Source organism: Peromyscus maniculatus, chromosome 20 (assembly GCF_049852395.1).
Source record: "Peromyscus maniculatus bairdii isolate BWxNUB_F1_BW_parent chromosome 20, HU_Pman_BW_mat_3.1, whole genome shotgun sequence".
NCBI classification, from domain to species: Eukaryota; Metazoa; Chordata; class Mammalia; order Rodentia; family Cricetidae; genus Peromyscus; species Peromyscus maniculatus.
In genome coordinates this window covers 7,039,997-7,047,810 of record NC_134871.1, presented here as the reverse complement: position 1 = coordinate 7,047,810, position 7,814 = coordinate 7,039,997, and the positions used below count along the sequence as shown (strand labels likewise).

The window sequence follows — 7,814 nt, the reverse complement described above, 5'->3', positions numbered from 1 at the left end:
AGAAAAAAATTGAAATGTAAGGCTGTATAAGATTTGTTTTTAAACCTTACAGTGTCTTTTATGGTATACTTAACACACTACCGAATGTGTCTTTAGATAGCCCTGTGTTCTCAATAGCCACTAACCTTGCCTAGTACAGTCTCCGGGTTGTAAATTGGCATGGAAATTTAAAGCAGTTTCTTGTTGGTGCACAGCACAAATTAGTTATATATGGGGACGGTAGGGTTTTTTTGTTTGTTTGTTTGTTTTGTTTTTATTTTTGTTTTTTTCATCTTCAGTTGTCTCTGATGCAGCTTATTACGAAGATAATTGTTCTGTTAACTGAATACCACTCTGTAATTGCAAAAAAAAAAAATTGCAGCTGTTTTATTGACATTCTGAATGCTTCTAAGTAAATACCTTTTTTTATTTAAAAATTCTCTAATTATTTAGAACATATCTTGAAATTTTGGGAGACACAAATGTATAATTCTAAAGATTACATACAAATATTTAACCACTATATGACTGCTATTGTTCGTGGTTTTATATGTAAATATATTAATTCATTATGCAAATATGTTTATTCCATTCAGACATGTTAAATTACAATGTCATTAAAATGACTTTTAATCCAAACTCTTTACTTTTTGAAAGTATTTTGCTAATTTCATTACTTATTCAATAAGAAGTATTTGCACTAATTGGAATATTTACTAAAAATTTTCACAAATACTGTTTTGGTTTTAAAAGGAACAGATAGCTGTCTTACTACTATTAGATGTTACTCTTTGGTACCCTTATTTTTCTTTCCAGAAAGTTTCACTATCTAAGCTTTCTATATTTTTTAAACTAGATTTATGTTTTACTTAATTTTCTGGACTTTTGATATAAAATTACCTATAACATGTAATACACACACACATAACAAGCACACACACATATACATACATACTTATATATATATAAACATATATATATATAAATATATATATATATATATATATATATATATATATATATATATATATATATATAAACTTTTGAGACAAGATTCATGTATCCCAGGCTAGGAGATTTGCTATTTGGTCAAGAATGACCTTGAAGTCCGATTTTCCTGATCAATCCTTCAGCTTGTCTGTTGCTTTGGAAAGTAAATAGAGGGAGATAGTGCAACATGCAGAAGGAAAGCACGCTGGCTAAGTTAGACCCACTTTGGAGCAAAGGGAATGAGGACTGTATGTTGAGCATACATATTCTGCAGGACATATCCTTCAAATATTTGCCCCAAGGCTGGGGATGTAGCTCAATGATAGGCTCTTGTCTGGTCTGCATGAGGCCTTGGTTCAAGCTATAGTATTTCAAAAAGAAAAATATTCATTTCTTCATTGTATGACTAGCTAAATAATACTTGTGAGCTTCAGTGGTAATCTGTAGTCAATACATGCATTCTGTAAATATCTAAAATATTGTTAGTAATCTAATATTGTTAGTAATATAATAATAATAAGGTCTTCTTAACAAGATTTTTACATGAATTCTCATACACACAGTTCAAAGATCTTTAATCACAACCTGTATAATTCACTCATTTATGCAATTATTCATTAGTTTATCAGTAATTCCTAAATCCTCTGAGATGGTGAATTGCAGTGACAAAGATTTGAAAAGCCTTTATAAATATCTAAAATATTTTCCCATAATCTTACAAAAATCATACCACAAAAAAATCCTATTTCTGGAAACATCCTTCCCTCCACACTCCCCCTCTTTGCTCTTTAGTAGACTAATTAGGACTTTTTGCTTCAAGCAAAAAGAACCATTCAGACTTATACCCTTGCAATACCTTCTTTCCATGTGCACTTTTGTGGGATATCACTCGGTAGTTCCACCCAGACTTATACATTAAGAATGAAATTCAGTCATGAACTTAATTTTTTGTGGAGCCAATCTCTTCAGACAGGTGGTCCAAATGTTCAGAAGCCTCGGCACTTTGGAACAAAACAGGCTTCACCTATTTCCCCCCAGCTCTACTCTTTGCTTTAACTAGAGACTAATGTTTTGGAGGTCAAGAAGCTTCTGGAAAATTTGTAGACTGAAACAATTGGTAAAAGTGTTCCACTTACTTTATATTCACCAGTGAGATGTGTCGGGGAGGATCCTGCATGTGTCCAGCCTAATGTCACCAATCCCCTGTGGGTTTGCTCTGACAGCTTCCATGTGGGCTCCTAAGAAGAGCTGAAATGCCAGAGGATTGAAACTATGAGGCTTGGGCGGGGCCCAAATCTTCCAGATGTGGCTGCTTTCGTACTTTTAATGTGAATTCAAGGACCTACCCTCCTCCTTGACACAGATAACAAGTGCCTCATCTCATAATCAGAAAAATATGGTTATTGGAGTACAAACATTAGCAAACAGCTTTGCCTTCAGGCTCTCTTCGAGGAAGCACACACAAGAAGCTCAAGCTTCATTTTTCTTTGGTCAGTTTGAAATGTTAAAGCCATATTGGAGCACATTACTTTTGCAAAGTAAAAGAATTTGACTGCATCTTCTATGTATTTCTCTGTGAGAACCAATTCAGTCTCTGACTAAACAAGAATCTTGAGGAAATACGAGGAAGTTACTTTCAAGTGAGTAAATGTTTGTCTGACCGGAACTCCCTCCTTCTATGGCTTCCCCCAAGCCTACAGGCACAGGCTTAGTGGTGGGAGGAAGCGTTTTAAGCAAAATTCTTGTGGTCAATTTTTCCATTTTCAGGCAATGGGTCACTAAGTGTACCTGGAGATTCGCCAAGCCATTTGCTTCTCTCTGCATCATTTAAGTTAATTCTTTATAAGTCACATTTCCTACCCAAGTGGGAAAATAGACAAAATACAAAGAATGAAAAAACAGACCAAATGGAACCAAATTGGGGCAGTTGTTTTAAAACCATTATATTGAATGCAATAAAAGATTTTGTATAGTGAAGGAAATGATAGAAATATGTACAGATTTTTCTGTACAGTTAAGTACTATTTTCCTCTATACTATATGTTTAAAATTAAAGTAAAAGATGTCTTATTAATTAGTAGAAGCAGAACGTAAACTATTACCTTTCTTAATTTAGTGTAACATACTTTAAATATTGGAAAAGTGCTTTGGGTATTCAGTCTTGAAACTCAAATAAATAGTTCTGATTATATAGTTAAAAGGTATATAATTAAATGAATTTTCTCTTTCAAAGGCTGTATTTCTATGTTAACTATATTTCCATTAATCAATGCTTAGTGCTTCTCCTAATCAAACACATTTGAAGTATATGATGGACTAACTGCCCTCCATCTCATCATGGTCAGCTTTCTAGCTCAATGAATCTTAAGTGGGAACAAAAACAAACCAAACACTCCCTAGATGATCTATCCAAGTTTGAAGGACAGGACCAGGAAGCCAGCTCAGGTGGAGAAAGTATTTGATTTCAAGCCAGTTGACCTGAATTTTATCCCTGAAGCCTATGTAAAGTGGGAGGAGAGAATTGGCTTCATGAAATGGTCCTCTGACATCCACATGTGCACCATGGCATGCATACACCCAATTGACCTCTCTCTCAGATCTCTCTCGATCTCTCTCTCTCTCTCTCTCTCTCTCTCTCTCTCACACACACACACACACACACACACACACGCACACGCACACGCACACGCACACGCACACACACACACACCAACGAATTTTTAACGTTGAGTCCACAAGATTTCCATGCTGGAGCTAGGCAAAGATGTTTATTGCCATATTTTTAATGATTTCTAATAATTGTTGAAACACCACTTCAGATGTAACTAAGTAAATTTAAAGTGCATATCTATAATTCTATAACTTATCTGCATGATTTTCTTTTTACTGTTAAAATGATGCTTTGAGCTGAAGAGTGTAGTTCCATGGTAAGGATTAACAAGGACCTGGGTTCAATCTCCAGCACTACAAGTACAAATAAATAAAAAATGATGTTCATAAAGAACTTTCAGTGTCATGGACTGCTGCATTCTGCATGGCTCCAGGGATTGACTTACTTGGGTGGCAAGGGAATGAAGAAATGACAAACCCAGGGACACACAGAAAAGCTGAAGCAGAGGCTGCAGCCTCTTGAATGCTCAATATGTTCCTTACATACAGTTGAACAAGGAGGCATGGTTATTGCATACTGCTGAACAAGTAGGCAGGATAATTACACACAGATAAACAAGTGAATGGCTAGCTAACCTTGGTAGGTGCAGTCTCTGTAAGGGAGCAGTTCAGGTGGTAAACATCCTGGGGGTGGGGAGCTATAATGGATTTCCTGCACACACTGTTAACATTTGCACTTGATCCAAAGGAAGGTATTGGCACTCCTACAGCTCTGAAGCCTTGGAGTCCTTGCAAAGACTGTGCTCTTGGCAAGCAATACACTCATTCAGTACTTCACTCACCCCCTACTATGTACAAAATGTCCATAATGTAAAATATTATGAATATAATACAAAAAAGACATAAGGGCCAGTGAGACTGCTCAGGGTGTAAATGTATTTGCTGCCATGCCTGAGGACTTGTGTTCAATTCCAGGACTCACATGTATTAAGGAATGAATCTATTCTCCAAAGATGTCTTCTGACATCCATGCATCCTCCATGGTTTATAAATCCCCCTTTTCCACAAATAATAAATGGAGTGTGTGTGTGTGTGTGTGTGTGTGTGTGTGTGTGTGTGTGTGTGTGTGTGTGCTGAAATGTTGAAAGTCATTCTCACTAAATACCCACAGAACTCAGAACTCAGTGGAGGGGCTCCTTTCTCTTAAGGTAAAGGAATAAAGGAAGCAGGGGAGTCAGGTCAGATATTTTTATATGTTTAGTCTGGTTTCATCTGAATAAAACTCTCAAATGGTAATTACACTGGAAAAAATGTACCAAAAAAGTAGCACTTCGAGGAACATAACTCGCTTCATCAGCAGGAGGACATAAGTTTGACACACGCCCTTCCCAGAATCCACATAAGACCAGGATGTCATAGCATAAGTTTGTAAGCCTATAGCCAGGGAAGTAGAGATAGGAGGAAGCCTCCTGTTGCTAGCTACCCAGACTGACTAGTTGACTAGTACCAGACCTGAGTCTGTCCCAAAAACAAGGTGGATGGCTCCTGAGGAATAATACCCAAGACTAACCTCTGGCTTCCATACACATGGGCACACATGCTTCTGTATCATCCTGTACCTTCCACATTCAGAAACACACACACATACACACACACACACACACACACACACACACACACACACAGAGAGAGAGAGAGGGAGAGAGAGAGAGAGAGAGAGAGAGAGAGAGAGAGAGAGAGAGAGAGAGAGAGAGAGAACAAGAATTCTCTGTGTTTACTGGAATTATAGATAGGTCATTGCATTTTTATACTTCTATTCATCTAATTTATCTCCAGTGTGGTTATATTAATAGTGGAATAATATTAAAAGCTGAATCAAAGGAAGACAAGATCACTCAGTGTAGAAGGAGAGCTTATATGTTCTATCTCCTCACTATCAAGGAATCCGCTCCTCAGTTTGAGTAAGCAAGGCTGTTCACATATAACACACCCCCTTTTGTCCCTGTCACTTATTGAATTGTTTTCACCACCCCCCTCTATTAGGCCTACCCTTCAAAGTCAAGTAGACACAGCTCGGCTCTCAGTTCAATTTACTTTCATTCCTATATGCAAAGAGAGTTCTCTCTCACGCTGGAAGGAGGTTTTCAGAAGCCCCTGGGTATCCTCCACGTTCACACAGTCTCATCTGAAGCTGCTTTTTAGGCATGGCCTATTCATTGATTGGGGCAGAATACTTAAAGATAGCTTTGTCTCCCTGTTCCTGTTGGTTGGCAGATGCCTCTGAAAGGGACAGAAAAGCCCATCCACTCTTGGACCGTAAGCTAGCCATTCATGTATTGAAGTTACTGGAGGCTGATGTAATGATAGCAACCATTCATGTAAGAAGACAAGAGAACTCTATGTAATACAGAAGACTGGGGTGATTTTTAACTAGCCATTCCACAGATAGAAAAGATGCCACAGGGCTCTGATTGGCTGGTTTTGATGGATTTTGAAGGGGCTATGAGGTGGTCTGAGCTGGTGTAATACTTTTAGAGGGTGAGTTTCTTTTCTCTTTTCATCTGGCAAGTAAAACTCCAACTTTCAAATATCTTGGTCTTAGGATTAAGTAGTATATCGATGATTTTAGAGATAAACAATGTTAAAATTTAACAATCTGATAAAATACATCATGGGACATTTTAAATCCTTGAGGTTAACACCTCCAATCATTTTGTCTTCCATATAGAACTAAACCTATTTATTAAAGAAATTGTTACTGGCAAATATGTGTACACTGGGCACTGTTTTGTGCTCCAGGATTAACATTATAATGAGCTTGATTATTCTAGAAATTTAGATCTTATGAGATAATGGTGGGTTTAGAGCCTGTGGTCTTTAGAATTTAAGATTCAAGATATAAGTGTGTTGGGAAGCTCATCCTTAAAGATTCACAATGGGTAGAATTATTATTTAAAAGTTGATTTTTTAAAAAAGAAAGTTGGGGGCTGGTGAGTTGGCTCAATTGGTTAAGAGCATTGGTTGCTCTTCCAGAAGACCTGTGTTCAATTTCCAGCACCCACATGGCACCTCAAAACTTTCTGTAACTCCAGTTCCAGGGGATCTGACACCTTCATATCAATGCACATTTGGGGGAAAAAAAGAATATTTGGCATCTGTATACAATCCAAAAGAGTTAGTATGGGGGCCTGGGCTTTCATTAAAACTTTCATGAGTCATAAACTTCTTTTTTCCCCCCATTTTTTCCCCAGAGTCCCATTTAGAGAATGTTTCATCAGCAAAATACAATGTAGGCTTGAACGCTTGCTAGTCCATGGATTCAGAATGTGAACCAATGTCTGAATGTTCTCCAATTAGCACCTATCTGGTAGGTGCTTCTTTCAAATATCAGGACATTTTGACCTGAATTGTTCAGGTATTCTGAAATCTCAATTTGAATATGAGATGACCAGAACTGGGGTGCCATTTTCTGAGGCTGGGCAGATGAGGTTTCACTCATTTTCACTTTAATTTCTTCTACTACACTTGATCTTAGCCAAAAGGCCGAGAAGTGATTAATTTCTTCTACTGAGAGTTGATTTTGTTTGAAGCCTAGATGGAAGCAAAGGCATAAAGGGCAGGCAGCCAGGTGGGTTTAAGAACCAAACAGGCCCTTCATTTCTTTTAAAATTTCTCTTTGCTTATGTGTGTGTGTGTGTGTGTGTGTGTGTGTGTGTGTGTGTGTGTGTGTATGTATGTACATATGTGTGCATGAATGCATGAGTCTGTATTGTCTGGTGTGTGTGTGCAGTGCCAGGCCACAATGTAAGAGTACAGGTCAGAGGACAATTAGCAGGAGTCGGGCTTTCTTTTCACCATGTGGTAGCTGAGGAGTAAATTTGAGTTGCCGAGCTAATGAAAAAAAATAGAGAGATCTTTTCTTCCCCTTTGGGAAAGATCTAGCATCCGGTCTTCTATGATTTTTCTAGAATCTGCTGTGTCACATATGGGCCAGGACTCTTAGGACAGCATCAAAGTGAGGATATATTCAGATGTAGAGAAGTCTTTCAATGACTAGACTTTATACTTTTCAGATAAACATGAAGATATTTACTCTAGGGAAAATAAGTTTCTAGAGGAAAGGAGGTAAGAGTAGCAAGAAAATATGTCTCAGAGTAGTCAGTCCAAAGGAGTTTAGCATTGATCAGTTACTGTTATTTCATATAAAATTATTGTGGCCTCACTAGCAAATATAT

The 7,814-nt window shown here is 37.5% G+C and overlaps 1 pseudogene; it reads right to left on the bottom strand.

Annotated features, from left to right (window-relative positions):
* Positions 1 to 7,062: 7,062 nt before the first annotated feature.
* Positions 7,063 to 7,134, bottom strand: LOC143269838 (U2 spliceosomal RNA; annotated as a pseudogene).
* Positions 7,135 to 7,814: the final 680 nt, after the last annotated feature.